The sequence below is a fragment of the Somniosus microcephalus genome, unplaced genomic scaffold, assembly GCF_052327205.1.
Source record: "Somniosus microcephalus isolate GS21.2 unplaced genomic scaffold, FLI_Smic_1.0 unresolved_chr9, whole genome shotgun sequence".
NCBI classification, from domain to species: Eukaryota; Metazoa; Chordata; class Chondrichthyes; order Squaliformes; family Somniosidae; genus Somniosus; species Somniosus microcephalus.
In genome coordinates, this window is record NW_028225187.1 from 25,400,843 (window position 1) to 25,414,002 (window position 13,160).

A 13,160-nucleotide genomic window follows, 5' to 3' on the forward strand; every position below is an offset into this window, starting at 1 on the left:
GTAACAAATCAATTTTGAATGCAACCTGTTTAAATCATAGCGCCATCTGGTTCTTAGACTATCCATACATTTGCCGAAAACCGAAATTGTAAAAGCTGCAACGTTTGAGGACCAGTGCCCACTCCCAGTGGGTAATAGTAGCTTCCTGCAATAGTGTGGAATTGGTCGATATTGAATTTACCTCCCATTATATGTCCCGCCCGTTTTTGCCTCCATTGATCTTCAATGGACAGGAAAATCATGCGTAGTGTGGAATTGGTGCAAGATTCGATACCGTGCGTTTTTACCCGTGGCCCCAAAGTAAAGTGACCTTGCTCTTTCTGTCTGGAAGATGCAGCAGCGATCAGAAGCTGGTCAGGCACAACAGGGTGATGAATCGGACAATGCCTTACCACTTACTAGTCCCGGAAATCTTTTATAGTTGAAATCTCGGGGGTAAAGTTTAACATTGAGAGCGCTAATGTGGATCGGCAGAAAATGGAATTGAAATTGGCCTGTTTTTAAGAAGGGTGACCAATCTGCTACCACCGGATTTGTACCCCAGAAAAACTTGAATTTTCACCCCCTCCAATTTCAGTAGAGTTGGAGGCAAAACGCCCGAGGTCACTAAAGTCTGTGCCTCTGATGCCCGGAAATTCATTTCCATTCCTTCAGATCCGGTAAATCATAACTCTAGCTTCGCATTTTCAATGGAGCAGGCAATCTGAACACAAGCTGGGAGTTATCAATCCTGTGTTGACAGTGGATTTCAGAAATATTGTATTGTCACTAGCTGAGCGTTTAACATGAATGTCCTAAAATTTGCAAGTGCTGCAACAATGACCAAGCATATTTCAGTGTTTATGACTGGAGAGTAAAGCATCGCCTGGGCGGAGAGCAGAGATCAAATGGTGGGGTTGTGGGAGTGGGGTGTTGGGGGATAATCTCACAGGACCCGCAGGATGTTTCTTCCATTCATTTCAATGGAAGGGTTAACTAGTTCTCAAATCAAGCCACGGCAGGATGTTCAGATCTCAGGTGATAGCTTTGTCGGTGTCCCGAACTGCATATTCCCATAGCAGAGCGTAATCAAGGATTATTGAAAGCCCCTTTCTCTGAGCCGCTGTCGGCGTTTCATTGATCTAATCATTAACGTGTGTTGTCCAAACACATAAATTGTTAAGTCTGTGATGGATGTGGAACCCGGAAAATCCATATATCATTCTATTTTATAGAGGTTTTCTCCATACCCACATTGAAGGCTCAGTCTGGAGCTCAATTATTTGAGGGCCAACAGTTAAATCTCGCCTGTTTGGTTAAAATATTTCGATCACTTCAGCGGCAGACCACAGCTATTACATCAAGGAGATATCTCGGCCGGATGATTCGGGGATTTACCTGTGTGAAGCAACCACTTGTAACAATGATGTGATGAAACGCAGCACTCCGGTTTCAGTTTCAGTCAAACGTGAGTAAAATTTACGATAATTGTTTATCACTTTAAAAGAGAACATTAAAATCATAGAAAACCAGTAGCGCTGATTCAACAGATGACGCCAGGGAAGAAAAACGTTATTCACCAGGATAGACTTGAGCTACAGGGACTGACAGTGCCGAGTTAGCGATGGCTAAGTGTTATTTCATTAGTGTTTTTTACATGCCAATTGGGAGATAGGGCGATTAGGAAAAGCTATTCTCTCTGATTGCGAAGACAGGAAGGAGGGATCAGTAAATTATAATTATCACTAAACGCGAGAGGGTAGCGCTTAGGAGTACATTTTATGCGTATCTGACAGCTGGAATATATAATGATTTACCCAGGAGGAGCGGTGGAGTTAGATATCATTGCAGTTAGGTACGGTAGTGTTTATGGTACTGGAATAGTGCAGAGTTATTTCTTTTCACTAGCAGAGTCACTAGGAATAAGGACCAGGCCAGAAATAGGAGGGTGGCCATAAGTGGATTGCAGTAGGACTCATTGTAATTCCAGGATCAGGCTTTCCTCTATTAAGTCCAACTACTTCTAAAGTAGGAGAGGGAGACGGGCGCCCAATATTGGTGTGGTAACCTACATGACGAGGCTGTTTATTATGATTAGAACCCTATTTCACTTGAAAGTAAGAATACAAATTCTACAAAAGCAATGTAATTAACAAATGGTTATATTTGCAGGAATCCCACTGGCCAAACCGGAACTGGCAATCAGCCCTGGTAAAGATTTAATAGAAGGAGACAGAGCGTCGTTAACCTGCACAGTGTCCAACGGTTCTACCCCAATTACCTTCATTTTCTACATAGACCCGAATAAAGAACTCTTCCGAGAGGAGTCCAGCCGAACCACAATTACTTACCAAATCGGTGAAGTCAACCAAAGCACTCAAGGCGATTATAGTTGTGCTGTTTCAAACGAAGCGACAGGACATCCTCTACACAGCGATGTCGTTGCGGTTTCAGTGATAGGTGAGTTATTATAAGTACCTCAGAGGCAGAACGAAACAAGTGACGCAAAGTCAGATCAGCCTGGGAATCACTGCTTGTGCCGTCAGCTTGGATGGTGGAACATCTACTTTGACATTCCCCTGTGTGAAATGAGGCACTGCGCCATTTACATTAAACAGGTGAATACCAAAAAAGAACAAGATTGTCATCTGATCGCATCAAGTATTGGTCTATAAACTGCAACAGTTATTTATAGGGTTAAAAAGGCCGATCAGTCTGTTTAATTGACAAATTGAGGGAAGTAATACGGATAATTTAACGTCCCAAAACATAATACAGTAGGTAGTAATTTCTGGGCTGTATGTTTTAGACCACCAGTTCTCGACAGTTGTTGCTAATATATTTGTATTCGTTTATGGGATGTGGGCGCCGCTGGCAAGGCCAGCAATTATGGCACATCCCTAATTACCATTGAGAAGGTAGTGCTGAGTGGCCTTCTTGAACCGCTGCAGTCCGTGGGGTGAAGGTACTCCCACAGTGCTGTGAGGGAGGGAGTTCCAGGATATTGATGTGGCGACGATGAAGGATCGGCGATATACTTCTAAGTCAGGATGGTGTGTGATTTGGAGGGGAATTTGGAGGTGATGGTGTTTCCATGCCGCTGCGGCCCTTGACCTTCTAGGTGGGAGAGGTCACGGGTTTGGGAGGTGCTGCTGAAGAAGCCTTGGCGAGTTGCTGCAGTGCATCTTGTAGATGGTCCACACTGCTGCCACGGTACGTTTGTGATTGGGAGAAGGAATGTTTTAGGAGGTGGATGATGTGTCACTCAATGGGGATGCATTGTCCTGGATGGTGTTGAGCTTCTTGAGTGTTGTTGGTGCTGCACTCACCAGAAAAGTGGAGAGTATTCCATCACACTCCTTACTTGTGCCTTGCAGATGGTGGAAAGTCTTTGGGGACTCAAGAGGTGAGTCACGTGCTGCAGATTACCTTACTCTGACCTGCTCGTGTTGCTAATATATTTCAAGATCAATTGGGCAAAATAGGTTCTATCCCTAGATTATTGAAATATTGGCAGCATTGGAGCACTCAGGCTTAAAGCCCGAATTAGGCATCGCTCTGAATGGGGACAATGCAACTTTAGGTGAAGGAGAAACGTGGTTCATATCGAATTGTTCGCCCATTATAACCCCCGTCCTATATTTCGTTCCATTATATTCAGTGAGAAGGGAAACCGGGTGTGGTGTATGACTGGTGGATAATTCCACATCCTGCAATTCACACCATCTTGTAAAATTACAAATAATCCCCGAGATGTTCCGTATGAAACTTAGTGCAAGTTGTACTGTTGGCTCATTGTAACCAGTTACTATTTGGAGAATGTGCAGAAACTTTAGTTAGAACTAATATTCGTTTTCACTGATGGTACAGCACAAGGACAATTCTGAACTAAATGTTTTCGCCAATGCATTTGTAGCTGATCAGCAATTCTTGAACCAGTCTGGTTTATTTATCTGATTTAATCTTAGTTAGTACTCAAAATAGGTATCTGTTGTGTCCGTGTGTTAATGGAGACACGGAATGCAGGAGTTGGTTTAACAGGTGTTTACTGAACAAAGTCTGGAGGTGAACAAAACGATACCAGACACTATACAGGCTTATATAGCCCGAGTGGCCACTACCGGCATTATAGTACACAGGGGCTCTTAAAGGCACATACACCACAATTCCTCCCATTTTAGACAACCAGTACATAACATTTTAAGTAATTGTTATTAACATGTGTACAAGAACGATAATCTACACATTTGCTGCAGTTAATCAATTATAAGTCAGTCTCTCTGGAGGCTTCCTGACTCGGTACGGATAACGCCTCGGTGGTGTAGTAGCTTTCGGTGGTATATTAGGTTCTTCTAGCAAGGTCGATTCAGCTTCAATACCAGTGTCGGATTCATCTGGTTCCAGTATTACCGGATCGGAGGTAGATACTATGGGTATCTCTGCTTCATCATTAGGCGTATAGAGTGGTGGTGTAGGTTGTCCCTTTTCGGATGACTCTATGATCTGGTCAGCATGGCGCCTTATTATGCTTTCTCCAATGTCCACGGTATACATCAGCAGTCCTAGTCGTGTGCAAATAGTTCCAGGCTGCCATTTCTCGGTACAGTAGTCCCGGGCCAAATCCTGTTGACCTATCTGGAAGGTTCTAGTTGGCCTTTCATTCATGCCTTGAAATTGGCGGTTCTCTATGTCCCTTTGGATGTTTGGCTTGATCAAATCCAGCCGGCATCTTAGTCTTCTATTGAAAAACATCATGGCGGGAGTTTGGTTTGTAACCACATGTGTTGCATTCCTGTATGCAAACAAGAAGTTATCTACCTTATGCTGTAGATTAATTTCTTCATTACCTTTATGGCCTTCTTGAAGGTCTGGACAAACCTTTTAGCCAATCCATTGATGGCGGGATGGTATGGGGCGGACGTGTAGTGCTTAGCCCCATTGTTTTTTAAGTACTTCCTGAAATCTTCGGACACAAATTGTGGTCCATTATCAGAATAAATCTGTTCAGGCAGCCCATTCCTGGCAAATATGGTCCTTAATACTGTGATGGTATTTTCCGTGGTGGTGGAGGACATCTTTATTTACTCCGGCCACTTGGAGTGTGCATCAACTGCGATTAAGAACATTGAGTCCATAAATGGACCAGCAAAGTCGATGTGTCCCCTTTGCCATGGAGATGAGGGCCACTCCCATGGATGTAGAGGGGCTTGTGGTGGGGCGTTTTGGACCTTCTGGCATCCTAGACAGCCCTTGGTCATTTCTTCGATGTCTCCATCGATACCTGGCCACCATACAAACGCTCTGGCTAGGTTCTTCATTTTCACTCCACCCAGATGCCCCTCGGGAAGCTCCTTTAGCACTTTATCCTGGAGTTTGGGTGGAATCACCACTCTGGATCCACACATCAAGGTTCCTCAGCACACTGACAGCTGTTCTCTCCTTTGCGAGAATGCTGGCAACAGTGGTTCACCGTTAAATCGTAGACTCGTGAGAGAGTTGGGTCATTTCTCATTTCCTTTTCAATGGTAGAATTTGTTACTGGTAGACATTCCACTATGGTTGAGTGGAACATTTCCACTGGGTCCACTGTAGGTGCCTCTTCTACTGTTGGCAACGGTAGACGCGATAATCCGTCAGCATTTCCATGCTGTTTTGATCCTTTGTATTCTATGTCATATTGGTGTGCCCCTAGGAAAAGGGGCCACCTCTGTAGCCTTTGCGCTGTCATAATGGGAATGCCCTTTTTAGGGTTGAATATGGAGACGAGGGGTTGATGGTCAGTCAACAAGGTCAATTTTTGTCCGTGTAGGTAATGGTTGAATTTCTTAACGCCCCATACCAGGCTGAGTGCTTCCCTGTCGATGTGGGCATAGTTACGCTCAGCTCAGTTCAATGAGCGTGACGCAAAAGCTATCGGCCGCTCCGAGCCATCAGGGAATCTCTGCGCTAATACCGCTCCTACGCCGTAAGGGGATGCATCGCACGCCAGTCTGATTGGCAGTGATGGGTTGTAATGAGCCAAAACTTCCTTGGACGTGATCAAGCCTTTACATTTATGGAAGGCACGTTTACAGTCTTCGCTCCATTTCCAAATTATTCCCGTTTGTAGCAGTTCGTTAAGAGGGTGAAGAACAGTTGACAAGTTCGGTAAAAATTTATGATAGTAATTTATCAATCCCAGGAACGACCTTAATTGTGAGACATTTTCAGGTGCTGGGGCTTTTATGAGCGCTTCAATTTTTTCAGGTGACTAATTATGTGGCCACAATATGATATTTGTTTCTGGAAAAATTCGCACTTGGGGTGATTTGCTCGTAGGCCCCATTCTCTCAGACTCGTGAGCACCTGCTCCAAATTGGCAAGGTGCTCGTTGTCGTTTTCTCCTGTTACAAGGATGTCGTCTATGTAGCATTGAGTCCCCGGAATCCCTTGCAGGACTTGCTCCATAGCCCTTTGCCAGATAGCTGGAGCTGATGCTACTCCGAAAACCAGTCGATTTTACTAGTACAGGCCTTTGTGTGTGTTTATCGTGAGATATTTTTAGAAGCCTCCTCAACCTCCATCTGTAGATATGCCTGAGCCAAGTCAATTTTGGTGAAACGTTTCCCTCCGGATAGTGAGGCGAAAATATCTTCTATCCTCGGAAGAGGATACTGTACCGTGTGAAGGACCGGGTTTACAGTCACCTTGAAGTCCCCACAGATGCGAATTTTTCTCTGTTCTTCAGGTTTATCATTATTCAACATTTTCTTCATGACCGGGACGATGGGTGTTGCCCACTCGATCCAATCTATCTTGGATAACACGTCTGCCTTTTCCAAATTCTCCAGCTCTGCCTCGACTGCTGGACGAATTGCGTATGGCGCCGGCCTTGCCTTAAAAAACTTGGGAATTGCCGCATCTTCCACTTTTATTGAGGCAGTGACGCCTTTCAAGGTTCCTAGTTCCTGTTGAAACACTTGTTTGGCGTTGGCCAAGATATCTTTTAATCATTCAGGTTTGACGTCATCATAATTTTTTTTCTCACTGGCCACCGTCAGTGCCTGAATGGAGTGCCAGTCTAAACGTATCTTGCTGATCCATTCTCGTCCCAACAGCGCTGGACCACCATCTTGCAGAACATATAAATACAACTTCTGTATTTCCTTGCCGTTGTATACAACAGGCACCCTTATTTTCCCTCTGGGGTATACTTTCTGGCCTGTATATGTCTTCAAGATAATGGATATGCCTTTCAAAGTTATATGCTGAAATAGCCGCTCGTAATCCCGTAGACTTATGATGGTCAGAGCTGATCCTTTATCTATCTCCATTTTAACTGGGGACCCCGCTATCGTGAGGGTAACCCAAATGGTCTGGTAATCTTCTTTGGCAATTACATTATGTAATTTGAGAGAGCTTAGTCTCTTGTTTCCGGAGTCGTTATCGCTCTTCTGGTCTTTGGAGCTACTGTCCGTCATCATTTGTACCTTTCTGTACTTTTCCTTATTGATTTTTTTTCTGTCAATGGTTTTTTTGTTTCCAGATCGGCATACATGTGTAATGTGTCCCATCTTTCCGCATTGCCTGCATGCATTGTCCTTGAACCAGCAGTCCCTCTGGTAATGGGTGGATCTGCCGCAGCGATAACATCTCTCTCAACCCCGTGTCATTTCATGGGTGCCGCAGTCTTGTGGCTTTTGCTGTATCTCTGCAGCTCCTCTTGCTGCTGCTTCGCATGATACAGCTACACTGAAAGCCTTGTCCAGTGTCAAATCTTTCTCAGAAAGTAGCCTTTTTCGTGTTCCTTTACTTAGGAGACCGCAGACGAATTTGTCTCGTAGAGAACCTGCCAGTCCTGCCCCGAATTGGCAGTGTAGGGTATCAACAATCTCCTTAAAATTCTTGTCCATCGGTTTGGCTGGAGTGATTAAGTTTTCTAACAGCCTGTATGTCCTTGCACCCATTAGATTTAGAAGTACCGATGCCTTTTTATCATACTCTATTTTATTCGCTGTGAAATATACCACCACTCTCTCCACATATGTGGTCCAATCCTCTATATCGCCATCGAAATCAGTAATATTGCCAGTCTTAGGCATCCTGAAAAAAAATGGCGCCTCCCGCGCTTTCCTTTCTTCCCCGCAGAAAAAAATGGCACCTCCCGCGCTTTGCTGCCGCTGCTGACAACTCTGTTCTCCGCGGTTTTTATTTACACAGGTATTTTTTTTTAATAGGTGGAGACTCGTTCCCGCCGGACTCTCTGGGACTTTTCCCTCCCTCTGCTTGGTCCGAACGCCGACCTGCTTTGCAGCGCCGGCCGTCTCCCGTATGCTCCACCCTCTGTCTCTGTTTACCTCCGCCTTCGCTGCTCGGTCCCACTGCAGAGCCAGCCGATGGAGCCCCAGCCCGCCGCCCAGGAAGGATTATTGCAGTACCTGCCACCAGCTCGGCTAGCTGGTGAAACCACAGTTTTTTTTTCTTTCTTGTTTTTCTTCGACTTTCGCCTGAGGAATCGATATCCTTGAAGTGCTGCCGAATTGCAGGTAAGTCCGTTTCCAATTCGTCGCCACTGTTGTGTCCGTGTGTTAATGGAGACACGGAATGCAGGAGTTGGTTTAACAGCTTTTTACTGAACAAAGTCTGGAGGTAAACTAAAAGATACAAGACACTATACAGGCTTATATTGCCCGAGTGGCCACTACCGGCATTACAGTACACAGGGGCTCTTGAAGGCACATACACCACAGTTTCAATTTTGAATTGTAACTTGCAGAATTAATTCTCTACATCGTTAAACTTATTTGCTTTTCTCTAGTTCCTGTAGCTGGTGCTTCTCTCACATCCACTACCAACAAAACTGAGATTCCAGCTGGGGACCATCTCGTTCTCCAGTGCTTGGTGAAGAGAGGCACTGCACCGCTTTTCTGCTGGCACCTGAACAACCAACAGTTAGAAAATAAGAGCGAATCTTATCACTTAAGTACGAACGGGAGTGAACTCATTATCAGTTCATTCCAGACAGGCCATGGAGGTCGATTTCATTGTGTAGCGACCAACAGCGGGACCTATGAAGGAATATTTAACACAACCAGCAATTATATCAGTGTCACGGTACAAGGTAACAGAACATTGTGTTTGATCTGATTTTATTAATTACTTTTCTTTCGGCAAAATAAACAGTATATTGAATTCGCATGATTTATATATCATAAAGGACACATCGCACCTCAGGTGAAAATTTATAAGTAAAGTTTCGAATTAAGTAATTGAACTTAACTAAGTGAAAGTCGTTCTGAAATAAACTAGCAGAATTTCACAACGGCGCTTTAGAACTTGAAATCCATGTGGATACAAAGTGACAGAGAGGGGAAGGTTGGGAGGAGTGAGCAAAAACCTGGCGGCAAATATGGTTCCTGAGAGGATGTTTGAAGCAGGCTATAATAGAGGTGGTTTAGGAGAGTAGAGCAAAAGTATTTCACTAATGGTGTGACAAAGGAAGCGCGTGAGCCCAATAGGCGACAAATCAATTGACTGAGGGCTGTAAGGATGGAGATAAAACTGGAGCAGATGTGTAAGAAATATAGTGAACACGAGGACCAGGTGTTTAATGTTGTTACATTCGAGGACAGGAAGCTAGATGGGAAAAATGGCGAGTAGGAATTGGTGCGGGACAGGGACGTCTGGTTTAGTTGTAGTTTGTGGACGGCGGCGTTAGGAGCTCAGAAAGGAAGGCTTTGTAATAATCTAACCTGGAGCTGACATGTCAATGGATCAGTGTTCCAGGGTCGTGGGACTGAGGTGGTTAGAAAGGGAATCCATTCAGTGCAGATTTTAAAAACAATTTTAATTCTACGTATGGTGCCAGGTTGAATTTGTAATGCTTGGAACGGTTTCATGCTATTCGTGAAATAAGTTTGTTTGATTCCAGCACAAAGTCACACAACCGCGATCACAGCAACAGTTCTTCCACTTTTTCTGATCGCTGCCCTGACTGCACTGGTTTTCTTCAAACTTCGGAAGAAGAAACAAGGTGAGCAGTGTCTTATGGGCAGGTGATTGGCTCGACAGTCACGGGACGGGATTCGTTACCCTCCATATTTAGATGCAGCATTCGAAAAGTAACAGGCTGATTTGAGAGGGAAATGCACAGTGTGGGCGGGAGAGCAAAGAGGTATTTACACGGATGACTTTGGATCATGAACTCAGCTTACTGGGTTGAGGATATGTTTCCACTTCTACCATTCTCAAAAGGAATAAATCTGTGTGAGGGGGAGAATAATAACTTGCACGTGCTTAGGAAGAGAATGTGAAATCTGATAGATGATTAGTAATGATTGGGGTTATCGTAAAGTTTTCTGGACGTTCTTTGTGCATTCGTGCACTGTTTTATATAATTATTGATATAAATGCACGTTTATAACAGATTTAAATTATTATCAATGAAAATGTTTACTGTTTGGCGATTACTTAAAGAAACCCAAACCATCTCTAGGCAGTAAGAGTGCCATATTTATTGCACAACTTGCTTAAATATGTCTCTTCCTATTTTATCCAGACAATTCCTCAAGTGTTTCACAGCAGCAGGGGTAAGTCTGCAAAATCTTTATATTAGTCAGTCGTAGCTATATCCATGATTAAACTGAAAGCTCTTTGGCACGGGTGCAAATTATAAACCCCTGAATGGAACTGAATATCAGACTGGACATAGAGAGGCGTTAGGTGCGCTACCACCAGTTATGCCGCCACGTACAAATGGAATTACACCCCATAGTCTCTGATATAGCTCCGATGGAGACGGTTACAGTGTTTAAGAGCTAAATATTCCCATTTTTTGTTCTTGCTTTTTAGTTTATCAACAGGTCAGTCAGCCGAACATAGGTATTGGAAACCATTATTAGTGGGAAAAAAAACTTTTATTTTGGAAAGACTTTGGTTAATCAAGGAGATCCATCATGGATTTGTTAAAGGAAATCATGTGTGACTACCTTGACTGAATACTTTGATGAGATAACAGAGACTTTTCATCAAGATAGTGTAGTAGATGTTGTATTTATAGACTTTCGGAAGGCAGTCCTCCGGGGCTTGTTAAAAAATATGTAAACCCATGGGATTAAGGGAAAGTGGCGGTATGGATACAGAATGGGCTCGGTGATTGGAAGCAGAGTGTGCTGGTGGATGGATGTTTCTTAGACTGGGAGGTGGTTTTGCAGTGGTATTTCCCAACAGTCATTTTGGGTCCATTACACTTGGCAACTTAAATGACCGAGCAAGACAAAGGTGTAGGGAGCAACATTGTAAATTTGCAGATGATACGTAATTTGGCCAGGCAGTAGATCGTGATGAGGATAGTTGTAGCCTTCGCGGTGACATAGACAGGAATGGTTAAATTGGCAGAAGCATGGCAGATGGAGTTCAACCCGGAGAAATGTGACGTGATGTACTTTTGGAGAACTAATCTGGAAAGACAATATACAATAAAGGACACGATTTTGAAAAGTGTAGATGAGCAGAGATAACTTGGTGTGCGTATACACAAAACCTTAAAGATGGCAGGACAAGTTGATAAAGTGCTGAAAACAGCATATGGTTCACTTGTTTTTTTTAAATAGTGGCTTAGCATATAAAAGCAAAGAGAACATGCTAGAACTTTATGAATGAGTGGTTAGGCCTCAGCTGGACAATTCCGGGCAGCAACTCGCCAAGGTTTCTTCGGCAGCACCTACAAAACCCACGAAATCTTCCATCTAGAAGGACTTGGGCAGCATGCTTATCGGAACACAACCACCTCCAAGTTCCCCTCCAAGTCAAACACCATCCTGACTTAGAAATATATCGCCAATCCTTCATCGTCGCTGGGTCAAAATCCTGTAACTCCCTCCCTAACAGCACTGTGGGAGTACCTTCACCACATGGACTGCAGCGGTTCAAGAAGGGCAATTTGGGATGGGCAATAAATTCTGGCCTTGCCAGCGACGCCCACATCCCAAATACGAATAAAACCACGCTTCGGGAAACATGTAAGAGACAAAGAAAGGACACAGAGGATGTTTGCAGGATATTACCAGGGAAGAGGAGTGATTGGATAATAAGGGCTTGAACAGACAAGGTTGAGAGGTGAGCCAATAGAGATTTTCAAGACGATGAGAGGTTTTAATAGAGGAGAGAGCGAAACAGTATTCCCTCTTGGTCAATAACTAGATGTCTTAGATTCAACATCATTGTAAAAAGATCTTGAGAGGAGATGTTGAGAATTATTTTTCATTCAGAGAGTTGTCGGGATCTAGAACAGTTTACCAGAAAATTTGGTGGAAGCTATTTCCATAAATATCTTTAGCAGTGATATGGACTGATCTTTGTGGATGAGGACCTTACATGGCAGCGGACACAAGCCAGGAGTATAGGACAAAGGACGATTGCTCCTTCAAGGAGTTCTAGGTTCTGGATAGCTACTGCTGAATGTTTCTGTGATTCTGTAACATTTCGTTAAAAAGTGAACTTTGAGTTGTTGATGCATGAATCCTTAATATCTGAGAACATTATCGTGTACAGGGTGCCAAAGTAAAATAGATCTCGAACCCCGAGTGATGTATCATCTGCGAGCAATTTCACGTATGCAGTTGTTGGATCAGCCCGAGACACTGGTAAGCGTGAAATGACAAATGTGAGAAATATATTAGATTGTGCACGGTAGCATTTGTGCTCCCGGCAACCCCACCGTAACTTCAACGGAATTTCGGTAAATTCAGAGAAACGACCGTTTCTGCATGCCTTGCGGCAATATTCCACCGACGTTGCGAGGGGACATGGAGGAAATCGCCCGTGGGAATTGGAATTCTTCATCTGCAAGCATTCAGCATACCCTCGTGTTAGATTTACATTTACTGCCTGGAAATTAATCATCGCGTAGATGGAGCATACGAAGGGAAATAGTTTGGGGCGGTTGGCACGGTTCTATTGAGCCATATTAATGGAAAGAAAAGCTGGTGGGCTCCGTAAAGGATGTGTCTTTTGCCCCAGCAGTCTGAGCTGTCTGTACTCTTTGCAGGTGAAGCTAACTGCTCCGACGCCAAGACAAAAAGCTTGCCCTTATTCCCTATTCATTTTGTGTTCATTATTTCCTCTACTTCTCATTTTTCTTTTTCTGAAATTAGTGGTTCTCAATCGGCCGGGATTGGTCGGAGGACATCTGGGTGCTAGTC

General features: G+C 44.0%; 1 pseudogene across 1 annotated transcript in view; it reads left to right on the plus strand.

Moving 5' to 3' along the window:
• LOC147084952 (Fc receptor-like protein 3) overlaps positions 1-13,160 on the plus strand; it is a 29,589-nt pseudogene that overhangs the window by 5,416 nt on the left and 11,013 nt on the right. The window contains exons 4-7 of the transcript XR_015075830.1: positions 1,215-1,447; positions 2,152-2,439; positions 8,777-9,079; positions 9,890-12,602. The product of XR_015075830.1 is annotated as an Fc receptor-like protein 3 (transcript). The remainder of the gene's footprint in view (positions 1-1,214; positions 1,448-2,151; positions 2,440-8,776; positions 9,080-9,889; positions 12,603-13,160) is intronic.